Below are 15,168 nucleotides of genomic sequence, written 5' to 3' on the forward strand. Positions count from 1 at the left end.
GCAACTATGACGACCAATATATTTAGGAAAAAAAATATCTAACAAATACTTTAAAAGAACAACAGGAGAAACAAGCGTCTAAAACCGGGAACCTAAGGCAATATTTTGGTGTCCAACTACAAATTTAACCCATATGTCTTCAGGGAAGCGAAACAAGCGGTGGCTAGTGCTTTGGTCGAAATCCTCTGAACTGCCTTTGATTAGGCGCTGCTGTGACCAGAGAGCAAGGGTCAGGTATCGAACACGTACCCATTTATGAGATGCACGCTTGGGCCTAGGCCATGCTCCCAATAAGACCCTTGGGGGAGTCTCCAGGCAACTTTAGCAGTGCAGTGCGATGGTGCCATTTGTGATCTCTAACAACCGCATCTGCACAGGAGGTTAACTTCGCCTTGTTTTTACAGTAGACTAAAACTCAAAAAATGAAGGGCATCTTCCTCTCCTCGATGCCAAGCAACTTAATTAGGGAGGATCTCGTCACAAGCTCATACTCCCTCACTCTAGGAAACGTAACAGCTGTTTTTTCCCCATATAGATTGTGGTATTCCCAAATTCCTAAGAAGTGATGCCACGGCATTCAAGGAGTCTTATTTAAGTCACTGGATCCTAGCCTTCTAAGAAATCAGGAAACCCAAGATTACGCAAACACAAGAACCTCCCCAACTTCCAAAGAGTGCTTTAGTTAGCAGTTAAACACTTCAGAAGAGTAGTCACAACCCTAACTAGAGAATATTTGCATTAATGAGAGCTACATGCATGAACAGAAAAGGATATGCTTTTGAAAACATTGTTTTAACTGTTCAACCTCAATCCCTTTCATTTTGCAGAATGACTTACGAAGTACTTAACAAGTTTTCCCTGTGCAAGGCCATGGCAGTGAAACTATTATATGCAACCATATAATCTTAGGTAATTTCCTCACATTTAATTACTCGGCCTCTTTTTTTAGAGGATGACAGAGCCAGTAGAGAGTTACACACATGCCACTGAAGCGGGATCAAAATCCAGCTTGTTTCATCTTTGATTCCTACCATCCAGCGTGCTAGCTTGAAAATAAGGTATATACCTATATACTATATAGCTTAATATTTCCTACAGTCAGCAATTGAAATTGGTCAATATATGCTAATAGGCACATTTCAGCTCTTTCATAAAACAGGATAAGAAAATGGAAATTTATTTCAGTATAAATCCTGTTTTGGGTACTGCAAAGACATAAATTAAAACTCTCCAATACAATTATGTCATGATATTTGAAGTCACTCCTTCTTAACCAGTGAAGAGCAATTCCATTCCAAAGGATCGCCAGGCAAATATGAGAACCTCCTCAACTTCCAACTGGAGATTTATTTTAAAACGAGGGGTAAGCTAATGGTACAGAGAGAATAAGAGCCAGAATACATAAAGGGCCTACAATCAACTCAGTTACACTAATGGCAGCCACATGTACAAACAAAGAACACAAGTTCTTAGCTTGATAACTTTATAACGCCAAAAAAAAAAGGTCAACTTAAAAATCAGGCTACATTAAGCCTATGAGACGCAGGCTACCTCACAAGCTACTGATGTATACAGAAAACTGGAGGTATAGCCAGCGTAAGACAGACTTTTGAAGTTCCCTGTATACAGTCATAAGCTATCATATTCCTCCTTTAGCGCCAGATCATTACTCCGTAAAACACTAACATTTCTACCGTAGATCCCACAATACCAAGATACACATTAAAGACACATAATCCAAAAACTGTGGCAGAAGAACTATTAAGAGCTATAAAAGACACCTTTTTGTATTTCTTTAAATGAAATGTAAAACTAAACATTGTTATTTGACATCATTTAAGAGACTGCAGCAGTGTAATGCACTTGATCCTGAGGAGATCCACAAAAACACTAGTGAAAATAGTTTATACTTCCTTTATATGGTAACTCAAAGTTCCCAATAAACTGATTCCTCTGCAGGATCAGATATTTAGAAAGTGTTTCATAATTTTTTCACCCCTGTGATACAGTTGACCATACAGCACACTGTTCACAAAACAAAACAAAAAAAAAATCAAGGTTTCTATAAATAAGAGTAAAAAGACACTTTCTTCTTATAAGAAAAGCACCATCTAACCACAACATAACGGCTAAAGTCAAAGACAAGCTACTGAACAGTTTAGTGGGCTCTAGTGGGCTTCCTTATCCAATCTTAAAGCTATTACAAAGACGAGGCACTCAAATTATTATTATTTGTGGAAAAATTTTAATTAACTCTTTAGTGGTACCTAGTAAGTGGTTCTCAGAGTTTTAACAAATGATCTATTGGGAAATAAGAGCACGACAAAATAACGCAAATCACTTTCCTTGAACGCATGTCACATTTTTTCTCCAGCACGCGTAAAACGGCAGCAGCTTTTCACAGGCACCAGCACAATTCTAAAACTTCTTTATTTCCCCCCCACACATCTGTTTTTAGAAATTGTGCTTTCATTATTCCAAGCATCACAGCATCCTGCTGTCCATAGGCTAACACAAACATGGCTATTGTTTTTGCTATATAATACAACTTATCTTCCTCTCTAATTTTATGTGCATCTGTGAATAGAAAGCAAGTTATCTGCAAACAGCTCAGAATGTGTAAATTGTGTTCACATGCACAATAAGCTTGACTATAGACAATGAGTCCTAGGAAAAAGGGGATCAAGTGTATATTACCATAATATTTACTTCTAACTTTCAGAACTAGAGAATAAGTAAGCTTTTGCTTTCATTTGTACTCATTTATTGTTATGGAAACACAGTATTTAAAGCAATATTAGGACACAGCAACATAAAGCAAAATTAAGACACGTTTATTAATTCTTAAAATGGACATATCAATAAGTTTTCTCAATCCCTCTGGAAATTCCCCTCCTCTACTGCATTTCACATCCAGGAAAAAAACCTCCTCTATCAGTCTGTCAAAAAGCATATTCAGCCAGTGTAACCCTTGATACACAGCTGCTGTTGAAATCCCAGAAGATTCTTTGTGGGACACTCTTGCTGGACACCACAACTTCTTTCCCCACAAGTCTTCACTATATACACCCTGCACTTAATGCTATCCCCCATTTGGCCAGTTCAGTAAAGCTAGTAAGAAAGGCCTCCAAAATCAACCTTTTTTTGTTCCTACGGTAAAGTTGCAATATTGCCGATCAGCGTTCCCCAAACTGCAGCTAAGCCCCAGCTCAGAAATAACCAGTCAGCAATTTCTCCTTCAACTCCCGACAGCATTACCTGGTAAAGTCTTATTGCCTTTGTATTCAAATCTGTAATATAAAACACTAAAATAATTCAGTGGCATCACCATTACTATCAGTAATGAACACTGGAATAGGTAACATGCACCAAAGCGTCAGGAACAATCCCCAACACTTGCTTAAATAGCCTTCCAAGATTATATCAGAGCTTAAGTTTTGGTATCAACCACACCCCAGCTGAACTCAGAGACACCTCTAGCAACCTGCTGGATGCAGTCCCATTTAGGGTTAATGAAGATGACTGCAGTCATGCTTCATTGCCCATTTTGTGAAATTAGTGAGCTCATTTATATATTTAAAATTCAGAAACAGCTTAGCTGCACTAAGATTTGAATGCAGATTTGAATCCTGAGTTACTTCTGAAACAACTCATCTTGTTGAGCACGGGAACAAGTAAATTCTGATCTCCCAACAACTCTCAAAGACAGTCTTTAACATCACGAGCTCTAGCCTAGAAGTGACGAAGCTGTGACTCAAACACAACAAAAATGAAAAGCTGAAGCCCTTTCTCAACTACATCTCAGATACAGGAAGATGAGGGGAGTAAAAGAGAAGAAAGGGAATAATAAAGGCATCACCCGGAAATTCTGACTCAAAGGCAGAAAGCCATCACAGCTCGTGAAGTTAGGCAAACACATGGATGGTCACTCAGGTTTCTAAATCCTCTGTACCAACAGAGGCTCAGGCTGGATCAAGCCAGAGCCAGTCCACTTCTCGCACAGTCACATTTCAGCAAGATGCTACACAAGTAGCAGGATAAGAGTATAGAAACTGGTTTCCCTGAAAAGAAAACAAAACCAAACGGTAACTGAATTTTCCTAACACAGAAGTCCTGAACTCATTTTGATCTTCTTTATGTACTGTCCGCACTGAACACAAATGCTAACAAATGCCAGACTTACCGTGCTGCTCTTCACAGACTGATTATTCCTATGCAATAATAAGAAATTGCACAGAACAGGAGCTTTGAACCACGTCCTTAGACCCTGAGGATATGCAGTCAGCAAAAACACAAGCGAGAAGAACAAGCTCATCTATGCTATTTGGCGTGAGAAATTTCTAAAGGCACAGCACTTCAGCTACTCATACAAATTAAGACAAAATAGAAAACAATACTGTAAAGGGTTATCACTGAGGAACGACAGAAGCAAGTTAAAGAACATTCTGAAATCTTATGAAAGTATCAATGCTGCCTAGGGGAAACTGTAAAAAGCAGCTGACCTAATAAAACTCAGAGTGACCTTTTCTGGGCTTTAGTTAAGGACAAAGGAACCATCGATATCAATAAATCCCCGTTTCACAGCAAGGCTGGAAAACAGCCTATGTCACTATGGGCTGTCAGTACAAAGAGCAAGGAGGACAGAGAGTAAGAGTAATAATAATCCGTTAAATAAAAATAATAAAAAGGCACACAATCCAGTCAATACAGAAGAAATGAAATGAAACCCATCCCTCAAACTCATGTAACAACATACGTTTATTCCAAAGGGAGCAGAAAGCACAAACGCAAGTCACAGGCACTTCCTCGCTTTCACCAAATAATCCCATTTTCAAAAAAAATATCTTTTTTTCGGCAACAATCTCTGTTAGCCTGAATATCTAATGTGAGACAAGATTCTCTTCCGGACTACTAACAAGAAGGACTTCAGCATTATTTACAGACTCCCCTCGCCGAAAAGCTTCATTTTCCTATCTTCCACATTCCCCAATATTTTTAACCTGGTAAGTCCCTTTTACTTAGGAGGTTTATATAACACAGCTGTTGGACACAACCCCTATGCAAAAGCAACTCTGCGAGTGCTGCTGGGCAATTTTAAGAAAATTACAGTGCAGTTGAGGCTTTGATTTTTCCTCTGTAGCCTCTGCTGCCAGCATGCTTGATGTGTTAAGGTAACCCCAAATCAGCGTAGGTGTGCAGACGTACAGCACTGTGTAAATAACTGATTTTACGCTTCAGCAGCAAAAAAAACATCTACCTCAAAAAGGCCACTCCTAAGCAGCAAGTTAAAGAGATACCACAGTGAGGAAGACTCTCTCCATCTCCACTGCTGAAGCTTTTGAGCTTTCAATCAAGTACTTCAACAGAGTGAGAGAGAGAAAGAGCAAGACTTGCTAGCCCTATCACGCAAGAGAAAGGCAACACTGGGTTTTAGTTCCCTCCCCACAAAATGTTTGTTCTTACAAAGCAGAAGCAATTAAGCAGAAAAACTTACTATGAAATTTGCCTTAAAGCCAGGTGGCTAAGCCATTCCAGTGGGAAACAAGGACCCAAGTCTTTGGCTCCCTTCACCATCCCCTGAGAAGAAAAAGACTTAAATCCTGGTTTTTCCAACCCTTAAGAGTCTAGGGAGAAACGACATCACAACACCCATCCCACTTCCTCCCAAAATTACGGGAGAGATCGGACTCCTCCCTCCTCCTTCCCCCCCTCCCTTTTTTTAAGCCCAAACAAAACTAGTTAGTGGATACAAAAAGAAACTCAGAATTGTCCAGTTTGTATTTACAAGCTATCAGACACAAAGAGAAAACACCAATACATTTTCAGAAGTAGTTACGTGACCTAGCAGCATTGCCTGCCTATGGGGCTTTGAAATTTTTCAAATTGCTTTCGGGTTACTAAAGCCTTAGCTCACAGAAAAGCTGGATTGCTTCAGCTATGTTTAGATAATAACCACGTATTGTTATTTCACTGTATAGCGCTTGCCCTACACATGCCTGCAAGGATGCGCACACAGAAACAGCAGTTGCAGCCATATAATCACACTTTATTGCCATACATTGTTGTGTCTCTATACATACACATGCATGTGTGAAAGTGCACATACGCACACAGGAGTACATGCCAAACTAAATATATGAAATGCATGCCTTTCTAGTGAACTTACTTTTAATTTCAGTATAATTGTTTTGACTACAGAAAAAACAAAAACCCACAGGACATGTGGTAAAGCCTTCTTTTCTGCTTCCAGTTTAGTCAGCTCCCTCCAGAGCTCCTCATCACTACCTTAGTACTGCTGGGAGAACACTTAGCTTGAACTTTGCTCATCCACTTGTGGCCAAATGAACCAGATTAACGGAAATCCCTAAATGGGAGGATGTCACCCAAAACAGGGTGTGAAGAGCTCCTGCAGCCTGCCAAGGCTGTGCAAACTCATCACTTGATCTATCAATGGGAGGGGAACAGAGACGTAAAGACATCTCTGTTTTGCAACGATAATGTTGGTGTGTAATTATTGTCATAAAGGGAAAAACTATACGTGTAAGTCAGGTTTTCACCACTTGAAAAACGTTGGCTGTAAACGTTGTCTCACTGAGTTTCCTGGCCTCTGACAACCTCACTGCCAGTCTTTCTAAGAACTTCTCTCCAGTGGGCTATCTAGTGCTCTCTTACCCGATCAGATTTTCGTTTTGCAGAACATTTCCAAGCACGTGGCCTTAGTAAGCAATATAAGCTGGTCCTTGGATCCATATTAAAATGGTAAAACTTCCAGAGAAGATCTGTTTCTCCTCTTCCTAAGGCATGATGCATGGTCCTCTCCAGCAAATGCAGAGGCTGGGAAATATGATTTGTTGATCTAAAAATACTTGGAAATCACTAACTTAAGTCTGACTTTGGGTTTTGACTTTAATTCTGCACTACTGGTAAAGAGAAGGAAAAAAAATCAGGTACTCTTATTTCCCATTTAATAAAATAAGAATATGGAAACATACAACTAAGTTGAGAAGTAACCAATCTTAAAAGGATGAAAAGAAATCGATTAAATCGATTAAAAATACATCAGCCTAGATGCACTTGGTTGAACACCTTGTTACAGACAGGACAGATGTCAAAAGCTTAGTAAAATCATAAAACGTTTTAAAGAAAAATTTTATATATACACACACAGTGATACTATAAATACTAAATACATACTATTTATAGATACTAATTGTGTAGAAAAAGGAAAACAAAAAGATTTCTACTTCCTCTTCTACAACATTCTTATTTTATCCAATACTAAATTTGTAGAGACAAGATTCTTATGTATGCCATGTTACAACCAAATTATCAGCATTAATAAAAAAATAGTAAAAAAAATTTGTCTTACTAATGTTATTTAAATTGCCAATAATCTCACAAAGCCGGTTAAATAAGATACTAAGAACAAAACTGTAAATTGATAAAATTCCCAATTCTCGTTCAGAAACCTGCATAACCCAAATGAATTACTCCAGTAGCATAAAATAAATGTGTGTCTCAAAAGGCATTATGAAATGGTTTGTGGCATTTAATAGCACATGTTTTAAGGAGAATTAAATAATAAGGAGAACGTTGTTAAGGATTAAGATCATGATCATATAAGCAGCTATAACAGCTTCAGATAAATCAATTCAAAGGGAGAGGGTCTACCAGTTACAAAGATAGCTGAAGGGCTGAGCTCCAACACAGCTAAAGCAGCCTATGAGGAAAACTTGTAAAATACAGCAAAAAATACTCAACCTAAGAGATTTTGCTGTTTTGATTAAAAAACAACCCAGAAAACCTCAATCACCTTATATAGGAGGATAAAGAGCGGCAGTGGGAAAAAAACAAGCCAGGGGAGACTAAAGATAATTGCTTCGGCTAGGTGCCAAAATTCACAAATTAGCAGTTGCCAGTCTGCACCAAACACCGATATAAAACTGTCAGCCATCCTATGAAAATTATCTTGCTCACAAACTAGTACTACAGCCATTATTTTTAATTTGCCTGTGGGTGAAAGTTAAGTTTACTAAAAAGGAATTCATTTTCTGCCGGCCAAAGGTGCAGATTTATAACCACACACAAAGCATATATGTTAAAGGGGGCACTGACAAAAGGCCAGTGGAGATCAGTTGCAAGTCAGAAGTTTCTCATTCCATGTGACCTCTTTCAGTCAAGCATGTGGAAATTTAACTGATCTAGATTTTCCTAAGACTTCTCCTACGTATTCTGCAGAAGATGCTACAGTACAAAGCTCAGTAACAATTCTTTCTGTAACTTCTCCAAAACTGATTTTTAGCATTCTATGGCTTTCCTTTTGCAGTCTATCTATTTTTAACTATTCAGACTGGACTGTCAAGCAGGATGAACAAAGCAATTTAAGTTATCTCAGAATTACTCTCTTTGTAAGTTCTACCCATGGAAATGCCTTTGTAAATTTGAATATTTGAGATATTTGAGGATTCTAAATTTGATTTAGCTGAATTGCACCAAATGAAGAGAGGTACAGAGTAATCTGAGTACAACTCGTGTTTGCTGGACCCTCCCCTTCCACACACACCCACACTCTCTCTCTCTCTCTCTCTCTCTTCTGGTCACAGTTGGATAATTTTTAGACCTCATGCTTCGATCCAAGGCTGCATTTAGCAGATCTGTCAGTCTCAGAAATGTAAAGGAACCTACCTTTGCAGTGTCTTTAAAGAATCAGTACAAAAATAAAGCAGATTAGGAAATATTTCTGTTGCTGGCCTCCCATTTGCTGTCAGCTGTCAGCAATATGAACAGTCAAAACCCTCTAACAGCAGGCTGTTATTAGTCAGCTAGACTTGAAATTCCAGTTCTTTTACATTGCTGTCTATTTTCCTTCATTAAGTTAGCCTGTCCTACTCTGGTATCAGATTACATGGAGCCAACGTTTATAGCACCTTGCAAAACAGTCAAGCATATCACATACCTAAGTCTGCCTATACCTGTTGCCCTCAATGTTTAACCCTTGCTACCAACAGGAAAAACTTTTCTTCTCACATCTATTATTAAAAAAAAAAAACCAAACAAAAACCAAAGAAGTCATTTTTCCTTCTTACCTGACAGCTAAAAGACATCTTTAGATTTTATTTTAATAAACTCAACAACTCTGAGAATACATGCTCTGAAATGCCCACAAAACTCAGAAACCAAGCAGCAAAGAGAGATTTATACTACCTCAAACACAAACCCATGTCCTGTAGACACTTCCTGCTTATTTTAATAGCTTTCACCACCTCAGAAAACACCCCTCACAGAAACCCCAAATGACTTGTTTTGGGTTTGGGATAATCTAACTCCACTAATTGCTCATCTCCCTTCAGCCCCTCATGATGACTTATAGCCCATCATGCCTTTCTGGAGGCTGTGCTGCCAGTTCTGTTTCCACAGTCTGGATTCCTCAGTCTAGACAATTGAGGCAACGAGTTAAACCCATAATATGCTGGGGGGGAAAAAAAAAAAAAAGAAAAAAAGAAAAAAGTAGCAGTGGTTTCTCTCACTGGTGCCACAGCATGGCTCATGATTTATGCAAGGCACTTGGTCACCCCCATGAAACATCAGTGGTGATGCCGATGCTGCAGAGGACTACACAAGATTATTTCATCTGTTCCTGTATGACAAGTAGCTCAGCTTCCGTATATGGACATCATACACTTCAGAATTAGATAGACTTTTAACATATTTGTATGTATATTCTTACAAATCACCCAAGGTGGTACAGGCAGCTTTGTTATGGGGACAAGCGGCCCATTTTGCTAAAGTTAACAATACAAGGTGAAACTGTTACCCTCATACAACTTTGCTAACGCAGACAGCATGAATGAAACACACAAGAGGAGAGTTTTAATTGCTTATTTCTTTAACCTAAATCTGTAATTAAGTAACTTTTTAACCCTTCAGATAAAATCACAGATCCAATTAAAGCAAAGCAAAAAAACAGCTAAGAGAGGTTCTGTTGAGAAATAGTACAACACAGATCACAAAGCAGTACAGCTAACACTTCTCAAACTCCTTTCTTAACAAGTCGCTAATTAAGGCTAGGAGTCTTTCAGAGATTCTGGCTCCAGATTTAGAAAAGCACTTCAGTTTATATTTAAGTTAACATTGTGGTTAACAGTGACACATGGGTAAAACAGAGATAGAAACATCATATTTTCACCCCCTCTTATTTATAGAGCTTATCAGTTAAAATATTTTCATACTATATCTGAACTCTTTAAATCTATTTGTTGCAAGGAGCCTCATTTAACTTTCCTCATAACTATTATAAATGAAGCACTCTATGTTAATGAACTCCCATGGCATAGTTATTGTAGACGCAACAGCGCCGCTTTTTCCAGTAAGCAAGAGAACATCTCTTTTCTCCAGTCTGGAAGCAGATACAGCACAGTTCATATAAGGTGCCACAACAAGCAGATTCTTGATATATCTCCACAGGTCAATTTTGCCAGCTGTTCAGCCACAACCACCAGAAGTAATTCTTCACATTAGTTCTTCTCGAAATAAACATAGTTCACCAAGTAAGACAAGTAGTATGGTGAAATTTTTATTTTTAAGGTTTTGGAGAATCCAGTACTAACACAGTCACAAGGTTATTAATGAGGGTGGGACAGTAGAGACAGAGCTCAGTCAGTAAATCACTCACAAAACATAGCTGAATATCTTAGTATGTGAAAATCACCAAGCTGATGTTTGCACTAAGCTTTCAAAAAAGAACACCCTAGAGTGAGTGACAACACCTCATAACATCTCACAAGTAGAAATACCTGATTCAAAAAAGCCTGTAGAAACAAGAACGAAAGGTAACATAAGGAGAGGTACAAAGTACCAAACCCTAGCAGATAGGGAAATAAGATTTTTCAGTTAGAATTTATGAATACCCTCCCAGTAAGCTCCAGAGCAGACAGGTCTGGGTTTTTCATATCACCATTAGCCTTTTCTAATGAAACTGATTTTTAGCATTCAGCTATTTTTGGCCTAATTGTGTTCTTTGCTGTTACTCAGACCCCAATTCAAGAACTCATAAAAGCTATGATAACCTTGTTCTTTTAAACGTTACAACAAAGGAAACTCCACGCTGTCTTGTTTCACGGAAGACTCCTAAATCAAGGCATCAGGCCTTTGTGAGCTGAACTCTCCCGTTTGATTTCTATTTTATGATATTTTCTGGATCACTGTAGCTGCAACTCAAACCAGCTAAAGAGCTAACAAAGTTTTATCTATGAAAACAATACAATAAGGGAGCTGAGCTTTAAAACTTAACAGTCTCACCGAAGGGCTAAAACTCATTTGGGTGAGAAGGCTGCAACTGCACTTTTCACTTGGCAGTATGAGTCATAGCTCTGAACTGGTACATGCTTTCCGCGTGGATAATTCGTACTTGTGTTCCTGGTCACAGCTCACCAAGGAAGATAGTATGAAGTAAGAAAATACCTCAGATATGCTCAAGTAAACACAGTTAATAAACTCTTCTGTAGTACGCAGGAAAGAGAGCAAAGTCACCTGCCAGCCAGTTTGCTCTGAACTCAAGGAATGTTCTCAAAACAGTAGTTTAAAAACTGTCCCTGAAATTGGAAATTACTTAAAAAAAAAAAAAAATCCCAACACACACAACCAGGAATATTACATGGTCTTCGTTAGAAAGAGTAAGCATCACATAGCCAGAGGGACTTCAAAAAGCAAGACAAAACAAAAAACCCTAGGTTCTCGCTGCAGCTTGTTTGGTACACAAACCACCTTGTTACTAGACAGCCAGTCACTTATGGGTGTGGAGTGCACAGCACATACAAAGAGCTCTATGTGCAGGTTATCCCAATAATCACATCCAATACCTTTCACCACTGTACCTAGAAAGAGGTGTAGAACTGCTTCTTTAAAACTTCCTGACATTTCTCCCTTGTCCCTGCAGGGAGATATTAGGTTCATTTTTCCCCCCTCATCTTTGCCGTATTTTTTAATTCTTTCCCCATCAGCTTGTTCACTTGATTAACTCACTTGATCTATATTGCTAAGGTGATAGGTTTGAGAGGTACAGACTTATACATATGTTTCTCTCATTTCTGATGTCAATGTATCTTTAATTTCAGCCAGTTTTTAAAGAGATAATATTCAGATTCCAGGTGCTCGCCAAGTCAGACATTCCCTGCACGGCTACGCTGTTTTCCAAGATAGCCATGCCCTTCACCAGTATGTTCGGTATTAAATTTGGCCAAAGGCCACGGCTGGGTTAAATCATGCAGGTGCAGAAGGCTACTCAGATTAGAGGGGACAGGGGAGGACCATCACGGTATACAGAGCACAGCCATTTCTGCCATATTGAACACGTATCCAGGACGCAACACGTGGCAGATCTGCTTTGTTTTAAACAAATGTCTGCAGCAAAATGTTAGGTAAAGAACCAAAGCCGGAAATATGCATCTAAAAGCATACCTTTAAAAACCATGCAAGACCAGAGAACACTTCCACAGTTGCAGTGGGGAAGAATGTTCACTCAACCCATAATTAAAAGTCAGATAATACTTTTTCACGTGCCCTAAAATGCCATTTACCCACTCAGATTACACTGAAAACATGTGCGCCTTATAGGGTCTATGGTAATTAAAGTAATAAACACATTAACTTGCACCTATGTAGGTTAAGATGGAAACTAATATTTCTAAGCTATTTAAGAACGTTTCTTCTTACAGATCAGCATAACTTAAATTTTAGATTTTAAAGTATTTGCATAGGGTAGGATTAGGCAGGGAGACTATTTGTCTGGGGAGTTTCAAACTAGTGAACTTGGCTATTAAGAGAATATAAATTATCTCCTGACTTGTTGCTACACTAACAATTCTCATCGTGGGGTTTTAAACACTGATGAAACACGAGTCAAAGACCAACAAGGTTAATTAAAAAAAAAAAAAAAAGGCAAAAAATATTTATCTTAAGAGTTATGTGGTAAAAGAAGCGGGGTCTGTAAAGGGCCCTCCAGGGAAGACAGCGTCTGGACAGGCCAGTACTTCTCATTTCGTAATGTCTGGGGAAACGGTTGCACTGAAGTGAAGCCCAAGTCACTCTCGTACGAGCGTACACCGGCTCCTGGGAGACACAGGAATTTGCTGCTAATGAACTCGATGCAAAACATATATGGCCTATTCAAAAAGGCCTACAACAGCAGGGTCTTTTGGAAAGTTTCGGAGCTCCCACAGAGTGCGTGTGGAGAAATTCAAACCCCACCCCTTCCTCATTTCATCATGCAAGTTCCTACATCTTCTGCAGAACTGAGTTACGTGTCAGGGGTGGCAGCTCTGCAGGTTCCTGCACTGCTCAGCTGCAGCTCCTGCTACACCTGATGCCCCAGCTGCGGACAAAGGCAAGGTGGCTGAGTCGGGCAGGGGACACAAAATCCCCCGGTCACCTGGGGCTGAGCTGCGCACCCAGCTTGGTCTCCTCCTGCAAAAGGAAGTAGCGCAACTTCACCACAACGTCCTGCTTGTGCACTCTTCCCCCAGCCGTCTTTCCACCTCTCCTCTGCTCCCCAGAATGAGCAATACAGATATTATGGCATCCATGCTCATAAAAATTTTGATATGTAGCTTGTAGGATCAGAAGATTATCACTCTCACTATACAGGCTTAGAGGACAAAGACACTATATTCCACATACTTGTTCACACGGCCACACACACACTCTCTCTGGTGCTGACTGGATGTGGCCATTACCCAAATTCATCCATGCCTCCCAAAAGAGAAACTCCCAATGGTGTCATATAGCAGAAAAGAATCGGGCAGAGATGCACTGACACAGCTTTGACGGTCAGGAAAGAATTTTCTTTTGTGGGAGTTTTTCTTCAGTTGACCCACAGAAGTAGGACTTTTCTACAATCAAGTTCTCTAAACTCACTTAACTCCAAGAGACTCGAGCACATCTATAAAAAAAGGACTTTGGTTGCTCAAGGTTTTCTCTGTCTTCAATAGGAGAAAAGGTGGGCTGCACTCCCTGGAGAGGTTAATTTTTTCCATCCACTATAGAGCCTCAGCATAACCACGGTGCCTTTAGGCAGTCCCCTGACTTGCCTGAATTATCAGGAGCTGATCCAGACCGTGATTCATTTAGATCTCCAAGAAAATAAGCGTGGTGTGGCTGAAGTAAGCACTCCAGCCTCTCTCACAGTGCCACAGCCTCAGCAGGCAGGGAGCACCCCAGCAGACATCAACTCTGTGTTCAGAAAAGTTTAAGTTATCATAGACGTGAGAGATGAAACAAGCATTTTATCTATCGCTTCCACTCTACCCTTCCCTCTCCCAGTAAGGCATTCAACCTGCACACAGTCACAAAAAAGAACAAGAGAAAGCTGAGGTTAAAGTGGAAAATGTTAACTATTACCATAAAAAAGGTAGCAAAGGGAGATTTGGCTTCAAAGATTTTCTAATTCATCCTTCATTCATCCTCCAGCCTCCCTCCTCTTTTTTCCTGTGGCTAAATATTTTTATCTTTTTATGTGAAGCCTTAATTTCCAACCAAATGTGGTTTGCTATGACACAATAAATTAATGTCAAAATTATAGGCGGGTGAGGAAAAAACAACATCACACATTTTGTCAAGACACTCTAGTCTTAAAGCAGTGGTTCTCAGAGGTTTTACTACGTGTTCCTCCCCAAGAGAGGCAAGCCTCATTTGCACCTTTCCTCTCAAAAAAAGGCTCAAAACTAAAAGAAAAGAAATTAGCAGGAGTATCCTGCCACTGTGAAAGGCAGAGCCTTCAGTTTATGTTAGAAGCTCCAGAGCTGGTGCCTTTCACAGAGGCAAGGGCCCTGATTTTGGCCTTGTGATACTTGCTCCTGGCCCTGGAGAAACTCAAGAGGAGCCAGCAGCTCACGTCTCAACGGAGTGGAGGAACCACCAAGGGCTATCAGAGGTGCTGGCGTCTGCAAGAGCAGCCCTTCTGCTGAGCGCAAAACCGCTTCCAACGTTCGTAACCACCTCCTCCCCACTTTAAGCACAGGGCATGATGGACTTGCTTTACAAACCAAAAGAAGTCAGATCAAAAAAAAAAACCCTTCCCGATCTGATCTTACTCTCCTTGCAACCTTTTCACACTCCCCATATGGAGGCTGGACTGCTCAGATTGAAAACCTGTACCTTACAGAACACATAACA

The 15,168-nt window shown here is 39.7% G+C and overlaps 1 protein-coding gene across 7 annotated transcripts in view; it reads right to left on the minus strand.

Moving 5' to 3' along the window:
* ELF1 (E74 like ETS transcription factor 1) overlaps window positions 1-15,168 on the minus strand; it is a 92,514-nt gene that overhangs the window by 40,678 nt on the left and 36,668 nt on the right. The window contains exons 1-2 of one of the 7 annotated variants that reach the window (XM_068929712.1): window positions 8,686-8,784; window positions 5,495-5,577 (exon numbers count right to left, since the gene is read on the minus strand). The exons of 4 other annotated variants lie outside the window; for them this stretch is intronic. The gene's annotated coding sequence lies outside the window, so the exon portion shown is untranslated. Of the gene's footprint in view, window positions 1-5,494; window positions 5,673-8,685; window positions 8,888-15,168 lie in introns of those variants that run through there. 2 more of the 7 variants (XM_068929706.1, XM_009672467.2) reach the window with 2 other exon arrangements.

Source organism: Struthio camelus, chromosome 1, assembly GCF_040807025.1.
Source record: "Struthio camelus isolate bStrCam1 chromosome 1, bStrCam1.hap1, whole genome shotgun sequence".
NCBI classification, from domain to species: Eukaryota; Metazoa; Chordata; class Aves; order Struthioniformes; family Struthionidae; genus Struthio; species Struthio camelus.